Source organism: Schistocerca americana, unplaced genomic scaffold (genome assembly GCF_021461395.2).
Source record: "Schistocerca americana isolate TAMUIC-IGC-003095 unplaced genomic scaffold, iqSchAmer2.1 HiC_scaffold_51, whole genome shotgun sequence".
Lineage (NCBI taxonomy): Eukaryota > Metazoa > Arthropoda > Insecta > Orthoptera > Acrididae > Schistocerca > Schistocerca americana.
The window spans coordinates 641,221-656,106 of NW_025726247.1; the positions used below are offsets into that span (position 1 = coordinate 641,221).

Sequence of the window (14,886 nt, forward strand, 5' to 3'; positions counted from 1 at the left end):
GCAAGGTCCACCAGATAACCATATATGGCTGTTGTAACTCCTTTATTGGACTTCAGAAGTTTTCCAGCAACAAATCTTTTTCTTTCTTTCTTTCTTTCTTTCTTTTTTTTTCTTTTTTTAAAAATAGCTAAAATGCATAAAACATCATAAAGGAAACACTCACAGAAAAGCATCAGTGTCCTTGAAACAATGGAAACTCCAGTAGGAATATCAACAATGTTGGAAAAGACAGATTACTACTTACTGATGAAGGCTGTGGCTGAAAGCTTTATGTAAGTGTCTTTTAATTCTGCCCATCTGCAGCCTAATGTATCTTCTTTATGGTAAGTAACAGTCCGTCTTTTCCTTCATTATTCATTAGTGTTCTTTGTTTTTATTGCTGTTTAGCAAGCATCGTGTGGTATATAAGGGATGTGAATAGCATCAGATGTTGAATCATCACTCTGGAGGATATGAAGGTGCTGCATATTGGTGTGAAACAGCATTTTCTGATGAGAGTTTGAAAGAAACCTCATTGTGGATGTCCATTTGGTCGCCTGGTTAAACCTTGCAACATCTGTATTTTTGGAGTATTTGGATCTGACAGTGGCCTGATGTTGGAAAGTAAGGGCATACTCATCATCAATCTTCCAGTTGACTACATCAGACCACTACAAGGGAGCATCACTGTGTAGTGTACTGAGTACATTGTAATCTGTTCACGTCTGTGACTGCCATCTGAGAACAAGTACAGTAAACTCTCGTGCAGCTACACTTTTGGCTAGCTAGATTGACACTTGACAAGTTTCAATTTGCGTGCACCTGGAGCCAAGCATTTGCTGGTGTTTTTTGGCAATCTACTACTAATCAGTGCACTGGTGCGTGTCAAAAGTCCAAGTATCGTCAATTCGTGCGTGTGTTGGTTGAAGCTCTATTGTGTTTCTTATTCGTATTGCATGGTTTCATGCCACTGCCATCTATTGGAACTCCTTGGAAGTACAGTACATACAGTATTGTTCTATGCAGCGCAACGTAGCCCTGTCAAAACCGACAATTAGAGTGCGCCGCCTAACACTTTCCACTTGTTGTCGGTACATCAAAGCTGAGTGTTTAACAGTGAATGTACAACACCCTGTTGTGTTGCCACGTGGGCTTGGGTAGAACAGAGGAAATGGCATAGATGTATCGAATGCTTTCATTTGATGGCTGCCACAGCCTGGTTTCAAAAGTCAAAAGTTTGTCTAGTGCATCTCGAGTGTTGTCAAGTCGTGCGTCTGTGTGTTTCTGATTTGAGGTTTTGTGCTCCCACTATGTGCCTTAAAGTGTCCAGAGATAAAAGGGGCCAAAAACCATAAAGGACTAAGTCGAGTGTCTGTAAAAAGAACACTGAACGTGACTACGGGCACAAAACATAAAACGAATGTGATCTTGTTGGAAAAAGAGCTTCACACTTTGCAGAGAATTGATGCTGGTGAGCCACCCACAAAAGTTGCTGCAGAGTAGGAGTACAATTACTGATCGGAAGACAAATCGATCAAGAATTGAAAAATTTTGTTCCATCCAAGCATTGGGCAGCGCAGTGAAATCTTGAAAAACAATGAGAACAGGTGCACATCCTCAGTTAGAAGAGGCATTATTTTTGTGGCACGAATAAATAAGAGCCAAAGGTGTGTCAGTTTCAGGTCCTCTACTTTGTCAAAATGAGCTGATGAGCTGATTGAAGGAAAGAAGCAAGAATTCCTCGGAAGTAATGGCCGGCAGGATCGCTTCAAGAAGCGGCATGGCATTCATGAAATTGCCATCAGTGCCAAATCATTATCTGGGGGTGAAGCTGCTACGCTGATTTTAAGAAGAAACTGCACACAATTATTGACAAAGGAGGTTATACTGGCAATCAACTTTACAAATGTGATGAAACTGAGTTGAATTACAAAATGCTGCCAACGAAAATCCTTGCCTCTAAAGAAGAAGAAATGGCTTCTGGATACAAGAAAATCAAAGAAAGATTTACTGTCCTCACTTGCAGTAATGCCACTGGCAATCATAAACTGTGTCTTACTTTAATTGGCAAATCCAAAACACCAAGAGCATTTAGACACCAACCAACCAGCTTTGCCACTGAGGTACACGAATCAGTCTTAAGGCATGTATGAACAGTGCCGTGCCATCTTCAGAGAGTGGTTCCAGGCAGAGTTTGTTCCAGCTGTAGTAAATTACATGGAAGGAAATGGACTTCCTTGAAAAGCGCTACTTCTTGTGGACAGTGCTCCTTATCACCCAGGTGATCTGCAAGATGTGGATATCAAAGTTGTATTTCTCCCACAAAATGTCACATCTCTATGTCAACCGATGGACCAAGGTATTCTTGAGGCGATGGAAAAACATTACAGATGCAAGATGCTGGAATACTTAATAGGTGTGATTGATGCTGCAGATAATTTTGTGGAAGCTCTTAAAAAAATCGATGTTTTAAGTGTCATTCATTGATTGCTGAAGCTTGGAATCTAATTCCTCCAGTTCCTCTTGTTAGGTCTTGGAAAAAACTCTTAGATCGTAAGGCAACCTAAGTGGTGGGAAGGAGGAGGCAACACCAAAACTCAAGCTGACATAATTTTGGTGAATTTACTGGAGAAGCTGGTTGTAAAGACACGCACTTCGAAGACATTGAAGAGTGGATGGAAAATGGCATTTTTTCATGTGACTGAGGATGGAATCGTCCAAATTGTGACCGATCATAAAGTGTCAGAAGACTATGTTTCTGATGATGAATCAGAGAAAAATATTCCTCACACATTCTGTTACGAAGTGATCCAAACTGCCCTGGAGTACATCAGCCAACAGGAGGAAACGATTTATCCTGAAATAGTTTGATTTCAACGTTGGAGATGTATTGTTGCAGCAATAGTTTCTCAAGCAAAAAAACAAAAAAAAGACATTTGTGAATTCGTTACCAAAAAATAAACTGTAATGGAGCATCCTAGAACTTATATGTCCATAACTTAAAAAGTTATTTTTCTAATTTTATTGAAAGTTCCTCTAGACAGACTTTTCGTTCCTTTGAGTAATCTCTAGATTTGTTTCATAATTTTGTTCAGTAGTTTATTTTTTATTCAAAAGAGCAGCTAATAAAATTAAAACTCCTGTTTTTTCCTGCTGCCAAATAAGGGAGATTTTTTTTCTGTAAGAATGCAAAATAAACGAGCTTTGTTATACAGCATTTAAAAACTTTGAGTTTTCAATCATAGTTTGGTGCCTTTTTAACATGTCAACACAATTTTTCAGTAAAAAAGTGCAGGGTTATTTGCAACCGTATCAGTAACGTTTTACATACCCTACACACGTTTTACGATTGTATTTTGCAATATTGACGCAATTTGGAGTGTTCACATGTGAAAACAGGGGGACTTTGATTTATCTGAAATTTTTGTTATCGGAACCGGCCAACGTCCCGATCATTTAGGATAAACAGGAGTTCACTGTAATAGACTCCTTGCAACATGCTGTGTCATACAGCTAGGAGCAGCCAGACTATGGAATTGCCGTCCTGCGCATAGGCTGCCATTAACACCCAAGCAAATGACTGCATGTGAAGTGGTGCCATGATCGAGAAGTACGGACTGCTAATGAATGGTGTCACATTATGTTCACTAATGAGTCCCAGTCCTGCACTGCTCCAAATGACTATCGTGGAGAAGTTTGACAGTAACCCGGGGAGATGGGGAGAGGTCCCATTCTTCCACATTTGGGGGGGCGGGGGGGGGGGGGGGGGGGGGGTCACAAAGGAGTCCCATGGTGTGGGGAGCCATTGGGTATAACTTCAAGTCACGACTTGTAATGGCCGAGGGAACTCTGATGGTACAGCAGTGTGTAATAGTGTTGTGGTGCTATTTTTCAACAGGCCAGTGCTTGTCCACATGTAGTATGTGTCTCTTTAAATTGTCTGCGTGATGTTGATATACTCCTGTGGCCAGAAAAATCCCCATATCTGTCCCTGATAGAACATTATGGGACCAACATGGACGTCAACTCCATCCCACTGCCTGTATCCATGATTGCAATGTCCAGTTACAACAGTTGTGGATCACCTTTCTCAGGAGGGTATGCAGCAGCTTTACAACATCCTCCCGCACTGTCCAGGCCAGACAAGGTGCATTGCTGTATTGATAAGTTGGCTCAAACTGATAAGTTCTGTGTAAATTTGACTCTGTTTTGTTATCACTGAAATAACATCACATACCCTCTAAATTAGCTATGTTTCAATTTGTTTTCTCCCCACCTTCTGAGTGTCTCACTTTTTTTCAAGCAGTGTAATTTAAGACAGACATAAGAATATGAAAATGGGATGGCATATCACATTGCTATTCAACTATGCCCCTAAGAAAATTGTAAGGTAATGGAGAAGAGCAGGTGCACTATTACACTGACTAGAACGTAAACTTAAAGATAGAACTATATTGTGTAACCTATACCGATGACATAATACTAATTGACAAAAACATCACTGATGTGCTAAAGCAATTTGAAATATTAAGGGAGCAAGCTAGGAAAATTGGACTACTAATTTCACCTGGAGAAAAAATTCTTGGCTGATACCAAAATGGCACTAGTTGAACTTATATAGGCAACGACATAGTATTTGGTGTTAAAAGAGTTTAAATAATTAGGTGAAAAAGACCACTGAACATCATAATGAAAAGAAGGCCATAGAATCCAGACTTCAGAAAATACAGACTGTCTCTCAGTTAACTAAAAGTATTTTTCCTGGAACTCAAAAATCTAACATTGTACAACAGTGATCAAATTAGAATTTCTTTATGCATGAGATAGACTCTTTGTCCAACACAAGACATGAAAACAGCAAACTGAATTAGAAGAATGTAAAATTGTAGTAAAAATCTTAGGTCAAAGAATAAAAGATGGAACACATCACACAGAACCCGGCGTGAAATCTCCAGGCAAATTCCTAAAAACTCTTGTTACAATGTGTCTCCAAAGAATCCAACTTGTGGGACATACAGAAAGAATGTATCCAAACAGGCAGCTCATTGGATTCCCACATACTTGAAAAATAAGATCCAACTGATGAAAACAAACAGGAAGAGACCTTACGATATTGGAATCACCACATTTACGGTATTCTGATGTAGTGATGAGTCACACAGAGTGCAGTTTCACAGTAGCTTGATCGATGCTTGTACTGGTGTATGTAGTATATGCAAGTGTGTACAGCGTCTCTTCTGGTGTACTCACAATATGCTAATTTAGTGGCCGAGCAGTAAACCGGATCCCTACTCGGTTCCAGTGTGCTGTGCTAATTATTCTTCTTCACTATACATTTATGCTTGGAGCCGCAAGAGAGGCCATTTTCCAGATAGTGCCACAAAAACAACAAATTCTCAGATATCAGTTTAACATACACTCCTCAACATCATAGACAACATTTCACATTAATATGTTGCAGAACACTAGATTAGTGTTAAAATTGCCAGAGTAAACATTGTTCTCCATGTGACAGATTGTCACCCGATGTCCAAAATCGATAAATTTTATATCTCTGCACAGAGAAGCAGCTGGTTGCTCATTGTCATCTGCGGTGCTAATCAATGGGTCGAGCTCGTTGCTGGCACAGTGCCACCACAGAGTAAGTGGCCCCTCATCCCAGCAGGTGGCGATGTTTTAACACCCGTATAGCTCCCCAGACTTACCACGTCTGTGGATAACTCAGTCTCTGCACAGAACTTCCCACATTTCCCACACAGTGGGCCATAGTGTCTTTTACACACAATAAATCTTCAAACTTATTTCATTGGCTAAGTTAAATTTCGAGTGTGACATGCTATTTCGTAAAAAATAGCAAACGGTAGACATGGATGTTATTGTGACTCTTTCCTAAGACAACATTTGTGTATTACACTTGTAGAAGTGCACTGCAACATAAAACAGTAGACCGTAAGTTCAAACAATGGAAACTCCAGGTTGGAATATCAGCAGTGTAGGAAAAGATAGAGTGCTAATTACCATAAAGATGGCACGTTAAAATGCAGACAGGCACAGTTAAGACACTTATACATAAGCTTTTGGCCACAACCTTCATCAGAAAAAGAAATAGAAATACACACCATTCATTCACACAAGCAAGCACACCTCACACACACATGACCGCCAACTCTGACAGCTCAGGCCAGAATGCTAGTCTGTAAGTTTGCTACACAATAAAATAATTATTCTGAGCTACAAGAAAAATGGATTCAAAGAACTAAACTGCTTGAAGAAAAAAAAGGGAAGCTTCCTGAAGCAACATAGTTTCACGAGTGTGCATACCAGTGGTAAATTATGAGAATTGCAACTCTCTGAAATGGATACAAAGGCCACCAGATTGCATTAGCTTTGTTTGTGTCTCGGATTGTTACCATGAATGGTAGGAGCAATAAGAGATGGGAAGAGTGTAAGATGTTGAGTGATCCCTGTGAAGGACACAGATGCCCTGTACTTCTGTGAGTCAGCATTATCAGCACGTAACAAAATTTTAAGGGGCCTAATTGTGTGTCTCCATTTGCCAGGCTGATTGAATTATGCAATATGCAGATTTGTGAGACATTCAGATATGGTGGTGGCCCCATGTTGGTCTGCTTGGGAACGTAAGGGCGGCGTGCTTGTCAGCAAGCTTCCGGTTGACCGTGTCTGACGAGCCCATAGGAGAATCGCTGTAATGTACGCCGAGCACATTGTAACCCTTTCACACCTGCACCTGTCATGTGATCAGCAGTGAGTCACATTCTGCAAGACCCGCGATGACAGTTGTCAGTGAGTATGACAACGACATAGGGAGAGGGCGTGTGGGGCAGCATCGGATATGACTTCAGGTCACTCTGACAGCACAGCAGTATGTCATGGACATCCTACATCCTCATTTGCTACCTCCATGTCCAACGGAGTTACAAGAGACAGAGCAGTGAAAACATATCCAGTTGTTGACTCACAAAACGGTTTTGAGCTGTGACGCATGTAGCCTTAAGTGAATCATTCATACAAAAAGAAAAGAAGAAGAAGCTAAAGTCAGAATGTGAAAAAATTGGAGAATGGAATAGATATTTGAAGACTTCACACTTGAAACTCCCAGTTTTCCTATTGTGAAAGTGCCTTTGTGACCATATGCATTTCACTGACGATGAACTTTTTTTTCCCCCCTGGGTCTTGGCTCCATATTTTTTCATCCAGTTGAGTCAGAATACTTGCATAGTATTTGTGAGGTATTGTTTCAGTCTTGCAAGCTAATCTAAAATACAAATCCCTTTTGCATCCTAGAAAACAATGACCACTCTTTCTCTCCGATGAAGTCACCTCGGCTATTTTTGTACAACTGCTGTTTCATTTCGGTCATCTCTCATCCACGGGAACAGATTGGTGCATAGAATCAGTTGTGTGTCAGATTGTCCCAAATTGTTTTTCACATTAGGTTGTAGTCAGGCTTCAACAGACATGCCACTCACTTTCTGGTACAGCCACAGCATCAACTGTTTTGCACATCTTTTTAATTACTGATCTTGCAATATCACACTGTGTTCTTTCTCAGCATTTTCATATTTGATTGTAATTCTAGGAAGTTGTTCATGAGTCATCTTACAGACATATGCCACATATGAATTCAGCCACCCATTCCTTAACTGTTGACTATGAAGGAACTCCCCCATGAACCATGGACCTTGCCGTTGGTGGGGAGGCTTGCGTGCCTCAGCGATACAGATGGCCGTACTGTAGGTGCAACCACAACGGAGGGGTATCTGTTGAGAGGCCAGACAAACATGCGGTTCCTGGAGAGGGGCAGCAGCCTTTTCAGTAGTTGCAGGGGCAACAGTCTGGATGATTAACTGATCTGGCCTTGTAACATTAACCACAATGGCCTTGCTGTGCTGGTACTGCGAACGGCTGAAAGCAAGGGGAAACTACAGCCATAATTTTTCCCGAGGACATGCAGCTCTACAACTTGACTAGAAGAAGAGATCGGTTGGTAGGACATGTTCTGAGGCATCAAGGGATCACAAATTTAGCATTGGAGGGCAGCGTGGAGGGTAAAAATCGTAGAGGGAGACCAAGAGATGAATACACTAAGCAGATTCAGAAGGATGTAGGTTGCAGTAGGTACTGGGAGATGAAGAAGCTTGCACAGGATAGAGTAGCATGGAGAGCTGCATCAAACCAGTCTCAGGACTGAAGACCACAACAACAACAACAACATGAAGGAACTGACTCCTAATAAGTAAGAATTATGCCTGTAGAAAAGTACAACAAAACAGTAATCTCAAAAAAGGACAGGATAGACAGTACATTCTGTAGGACATATTAAAAGTGATTGGTAAAAGAGACTTGGTGTGTTAAATGCAGCTTTTGATTACATGATAATTGAATTGGATAGATAAACAATCTATTCGCTAAGTGGCGGCAGAACACACACATAAGAGAAGATTATAATTAGGCGAGCTTTCAGAGCCAGTAGCTCATTCTTCAGGCAGAAGGGTGGAAGTGGAAGGAAGAGGGGTGAAGGATAGGTCTAGGAAAAAGGGTAGATTTTGAGAAAGTTACCCAGAACTGCAGATCAGGGGAGACTTTCCAGATGGGATGAGAAGGAAAGACTGATTCCACATCTACATACATACTCCACTAGCCACCATATGGTGCATGGCAGAAGGTACCCTGTCTCACTACAATAGTCTGAATAAAATTACTTGATAGTTGACATCAATCACCTGCTGCAACAATGTTGCCACATTGGCTACCAGCTACCGTTTGGTTACAGGTGACAACAAACAAGCGGCTCACTTCACAAATTATGTTAAATGTTTAACACAGAGCAATTTTTCTAGTGGCTGGTGCAAGGTATGTCAGAAATGTTGGATACTCTGTTGACTATTGATTTAAAGTGACCAGTGACTGAACTGGGGCAGACAACCCGTTTTGTATCCCTGACTGTAAACTTGTGTCCTAACCCAGCTGAGAAAATTGTGGTCAACGGTCTGCAGCAGTACTAATATCATTATCGCTTTGTTCAAGGCGATTAAAGCTAACCCTTAAGGGTAAACTCAAGACAACAAAAACTCAATTTCAGGGCTGAAAGCAAATTGAAATTTCTCCGTGTCATTTGTTACCTGTAACTATCCTTACCCTAGCTGCACATGCTGCCATGTTAGAAACCAGTGAACAGTCCATGTGGGCCCTTAGTCGTGGATTATAGATGACTGAGGCAGATTCCAAATGAAGAAATAATGACAGGACGAAAAATAAGACCAAATAGAACAGTCAAAACAATGATGAAAAATGATGTAGCAAAGTATTAAAAATAAAAAAATACATTTAAACCAATTAATTGAATGAAAATAATAATCACACTCATTTGGTTAGATTTAGAAATAAAAATTTTGCTGCATTGATGAGATTCAAACCTACGACATGCTACACATTATATTAATCTGCCAACCATTGTGCTATGCCACAGCACTGCATGAAGTATTTATATATGTGAATGTAGTGACCCAGTTCCAACTGTGAATTGCAACCTTAAAAATTTCAGTTTCACGCAGTGTAGTGAAAAGCTTATCTAATGTAACATGATCTCTTTGAATATGATAACTATAAGTATGATACTGAATTACACCTTGTGCTGAGTTATTCGGTAGTGTTTGGTTAGTGCTATGAATGAAATGTGTGTCTTTCATTAGCATTGTTAATGTGTGTTGTTTTTGGTGTAGTTATCGCATGTCATGAAATACATAATAAATGTGTCGGGTTCATAATTCGGGATACAAATACATCAAGAAAGAATGCTGAACCAGGAATTGGAAGTGACTGGCCAATTTTGGTGGAGTTTGGCAACAGCAGACAGTTCAAGTATGACGCTGACAACTCTTATTGGTGTTTGAAGTGCCAACTATCAAGTAATTTTAATTCGACTGTAGTCAGTTCCTTTCCCGTTCCATCTGCCAATCGAGTGGAGAAAAAGTGAATGTCTATATGGCTCTCTATGAGTCCTAATTTGTCATCTCTTATCTTCGTGGTCCTTATGCGTAATGTATGTTGGTGCAAGCAGAATTGTTCTGCAGTCAGCACAGTGTTCCTCAAAATCCCTCCAGGGATTCCCATTTGAGTTCCAGAAACATCTCCATAATACTTGTATGTTGTTGTTTCAACCTACTGTTAACAAATCTAGTATCCTGCCTCTGAATTACCTCAAAGTCTGCTTTAATTCGACCCCTTGCGGATCCCAGACACTCAAACTGTACTCAAGAAGAGATCACACTAGCACCCTATATGTGACGTCCATCACAGCTGAGCCACACTAGTAAAATCCACCCAAAAAATGAAAGATGATTATTCACCTTCCCTACCATGACCCTCACAAGTTTGTTCCATTTCATATCACATTGCAAAGTTATGTCCAGATATTGAAACAATATGACTTCTTCATTCATGACACTACTAATGCTGGATTCTGGCATTATGGATTTGTTTTTCCAACTCATTTGCAGTACCTTATATTTTTCTACATTTAGGGTTAGCTGTCATTTATCGCACCATCTGGGAACTTTGTCCAAGTCATCTTTTATCCTCCTAAATCACTCAACAATGACACCTTCCATACACCACAACATCATCAGCAAACAACCACAGATTACTGTCCACTTTGTCCATCAGATCAGTTATGCACATAGAAAATATGAGTAATAGCGCTCCTATCACACATCCCTGGAACGATCCTAATGATACCCTAGTCACTGATGGACACTCACCGTCGGGATAATGTAGTGGGTTCTATTACTTCAGAAGTCTTTGAGCCACTCACATGTCTGGGAACCTATTCCATGTGCTTGTACCTTTGTTAAAAGTCTGCAGTGAGGCACTATGTCAAATGCTTCTCGGAAATCAAGAAATATGGAATCTGGGTTTGTGAATTTTGTGATGGCAAAGTTAGAGGAGCAATGCATCTGCATTAAATTTTGCGTGAAACTCAAGAAAACCTTTACAGAGACACACCAAATGATGCAGGGAGCCTATAGCGATGAGTGGTTAAGCCATACTCGGTGTTACGAATTATTCACACGTTTTAAAAATGGCTTTACAAAAGTCAAAAATGATCCTTGTTCAGGACGCTCTTAGATGTCCCCTGATGACGCTTGTGTCAGGAACGTCAACGAAATTGTGTGTGCCAGTTGAAGATTCACTGTCCGAGAGATTGTAGAAGAATGTAACATTTCAATTGGATCATGTTATGAAATGACACAGCATCTTGGAATGCATTGTGTTGCCGCCAAGTTCATTCCACGGCTCATGAGTCAAGACCAAAAAAACTTTTTGGATCTCACAAAAGAGAATGAGATGTTCCATGTGAGAATAGTATGACCCCTGCAGACTTCTTTTTATTTCCAAAGTTGAAAAGGATGAAGTTTTGCAATGGTAGATGAGATAAAAGAAAATTCGCAGACGGCACTTTATGCGACCCAGCAAGAGGTGTGTCAAGACTGCTCCTGGAAGTGGAAATGATATTGGGAGCAGTGTATCAATTGTGGAGGAGAGTATTTTGAAGGAGACAATCCATAGTAACTAAAAGATAAGCATAGAAAATTTTGTGGACAAAGTTCTGGAATTTTTTGAACAGACGTCGTATGACAAAAGAGCATGCTGAGGTGCCCATGAGCGATGCTTTGTACTGATTTGTGGACATAAACTTATTGGTCTCTATGAAACTGATTAGATTCAAACCCAGAATGTGTTCAAGAATTCTGCAGCAAACTGATGTTATGGGTATTGGTCTGCAATTTCGTGGGTCTGTTCTTTCGCCCTTCGTATATACAGGAGACGCCTCTGTATTTTTTTCCCCAGTTGCTTAGGTCTTTCTGCTGGGTGAGAGATTCACAATAAATACAAGCTAAGTAAGGGTCCAGTGCCACATAGCACTCTTTGTAAAACCAAATTGAGATTCCATCTGCAACTGGCGACTTATTTGTTTTTAATTATTTCTGGTGTCAGGGATGATTACGAGGGTGGTTTGAAAAATTCTTGAAACAGAATAGAAAAAAAGTACTTATGTCACTGAAACTTATTTGTTTTTCAATGTACCCTGCTTGTAGATTAATTCACTTGGTCCAACAGTGTTCCAATACCTTGATCCCATCTCGACAATGATTTTCCTCCAGGCCTACAAAATAGTTGTCAACTGAGGCTACCAATTCTTCATTTAAGTGAATCTTCATCCACAAAGAAAAATTTTCAGTTTAGGGAAGAGGCACGTGTGGCAACAATTCATACCTTAGTTTGTGTAATTTTACCATGGCGATGGCACATGCGTGCAAGCGTGCATTGGCTTGATGCTAGATGACTTTCTTCCTTATTAAACCTGGCCTTTTTCGCATATCTTTTGTTGTAATTTGTCCAGAAGGTTAGCATAGTATTCTTCAGTAATTGTTTGCCCAGTGGGGAGACAATGTACAAACAGAATCCCCTTCTCATCCCAGAACACTGATGCCATGATCTTCCCCGCTGAAGGAATTTGGTGGCGCATCCCAGAACACTGACGCCATGTCCTTCCCCGCTGAAGGAGTTTGGCGGCAGAGATTCAGCATGTTTTCACTGCTTTGATTGTTGCTTTGTTTCTGGGGTATAGTAGTAAACCAAAGTTTCTTCGTGGTCACAAACCAGCACAAAAGATCTTGTTTGTTTCTCCTAAAACAGGCCAAACATTCTTGTGATATGTCCATTCTCATGCGTTTTTGACCCATCTTGTGAATACCTTTCAGATACATCTGGCAAGCGTGAGCAATTTCATGCCCTCTAAATTGGTGATCCTCCTTGATCATTATGCGCACTTTTGCAATTATTTCTAGAGTAGTGACACATCTTCTGACCTATTCATGGATGATCATCATCTAAGCTCTTCTGACCAAATTTAAATTCATTTATCCACTTGGCAACAGTTGAAGACAAAGGAGCAGAGTCCCCTGGTGTATTCTGGAAATCGGCATGAATGTCCTTCGCTTTCATACCTTTCTTTATGAAGTACTTAATCACTGCTTGAATCTCGAGCCCCCCCCCCCCCCCCCCCCAACGTAACATCCCGTCTTTGCAGATCACTACACAGGAACAACAACAGAGCCGTGTCACTGCCACAGCTCTCTTCCAAGAGCACTGACATGGCACGTGTTTACAGGCAACAGTCCAACGAATATCATGTGAACAACTTGTGCTAGCGCTGGCCTCTTGTGGTGATTGTTGTTAGGTGTCTTTGTACTATTGTCAAATGACGGTATGTTTATATGATTCTCTTGCATGAATGATTTCTTAAATGCAAAATTTAAAACATTTATCTCCTACTGCCACACCAGACTGGTCAAGTGACTTGATGGAAAACTTTGACTCACTTAGTGATTTTACATAGGACAATAATTTCCCCTGCTTCTCAGCCAGATCTTTTGCTGAGGTATGACAGTGGTAGTAACCTTTCCTTGTTGGCATTTGGCATTCTCTTTTGAACTAAGAGTGCAGTAGCTTTTCCTTCCTCAGTATTTTCTGAATTTCATTGTTAAACCACAGTGGCTGTTTTGCATCCATAATTTGTTTACTAGGTACAGACTTGTTGAGAGTGCAATTCACGATCTATTTAAGCTTTGACCATAATCTCTCTACGTCCATCTTAATGGAACTAAGTGATGTCAGTTCTGTCTAAGTGAGATGCTAACATCTGCTTATCTGCTCTTTCTGGCATGAACATTTTCCTAGCCTTCTTGACTGATTTATTAATTTTTGTAATCTTAGTTGTTATGATGTTATCATGATTATTAATCCCCATCTCTATGCTGAAGTCATTGATGATATCTGGGCTGTTTGTAACTACAAGGTCTAAGATATTTCCATTGCATGTGGCGTGCCAAACTAGGTGCTCAAGACAATTTTCGAAAACCACATTCAAAAGTGCTTCACAAGATTGACTGCATCCCCTGCAATAAAGGCATAGGCTACCATCTATACTCAGTAGGCTAAATTCACCTCCAACTAGTAATGCATGATCTAGGTATTTACGTGCTACTGTCTGTAGACTTTCTTTGAATGGCTCCAAAACTGTCATAGCAGAACCGGGTGGCTGATTAAAACATCCATTAATTAACGTTATTTCACATAGACTTGTTATACGCAACCAGATAACTTCACTGTCACAATCAGCTTTGACCTCAATAGAGACAATGGACACTCCCTCTCCTACAGTGTCTAACCTGCCTTTCCGATATATATTCCATTAATCACTAAATATGTCAGAGCTTTCTACTCTGGGTTTCAGCCAGCTCTCAGTCTCTGAGAATAATTTGAGTGGGAGACTTTCCTGGATGGCAGTAAATTCGGAAACTGTGTTACAAGTACTTTGACAACTGATAAAATTTTGACAATGTACACTGGAGTGAATTCAAAAGATAAACCTCAACCAACATTGAATGTATCTTGGTGATAAAGAGCCCAAATAAATAAATTGATGATTTTATTCCATTTCATCTGATTGAACGAAGCACATACAGCATAACTACTCAGAAAACAACTATAGTACGGATTACATTTACTACCATACATGTAGCACTCTGAGAACATTTCACCTTGTCATAGTAGTCCTGTGTTTTGGAACTAGGCAGTGCTTCATTTCACAAAGCGAAAGGAATAGCTAGTGTAAAAAACAAAAGAAGAGGAAATAGTGGTTGCTGGTGTTTTTAACACTATCATTCAATTTAGTTCCTACTGTGAACTTTGCAGCTAGGATATGTAAATGCTCTGAGACTGCTATTGATAATATCTTTATGAACAAATCTAGGGGAAAAAAGTCATATCACAAAACCAATAGTAAATGGACTATCTGATCACGACGTGCAGCATCTTGTG

General features: G+C 40.2%; 1 pseudogene; it reads left to right on the top strand.

Moving 5' to 3' along the window:
- LOC124585875 overlaps window positions 1–14,886 on the top strand; it is a 145,739-nt pseudogene that overhangs the window by 66,572 nt on the left and 64,281 nt on the right.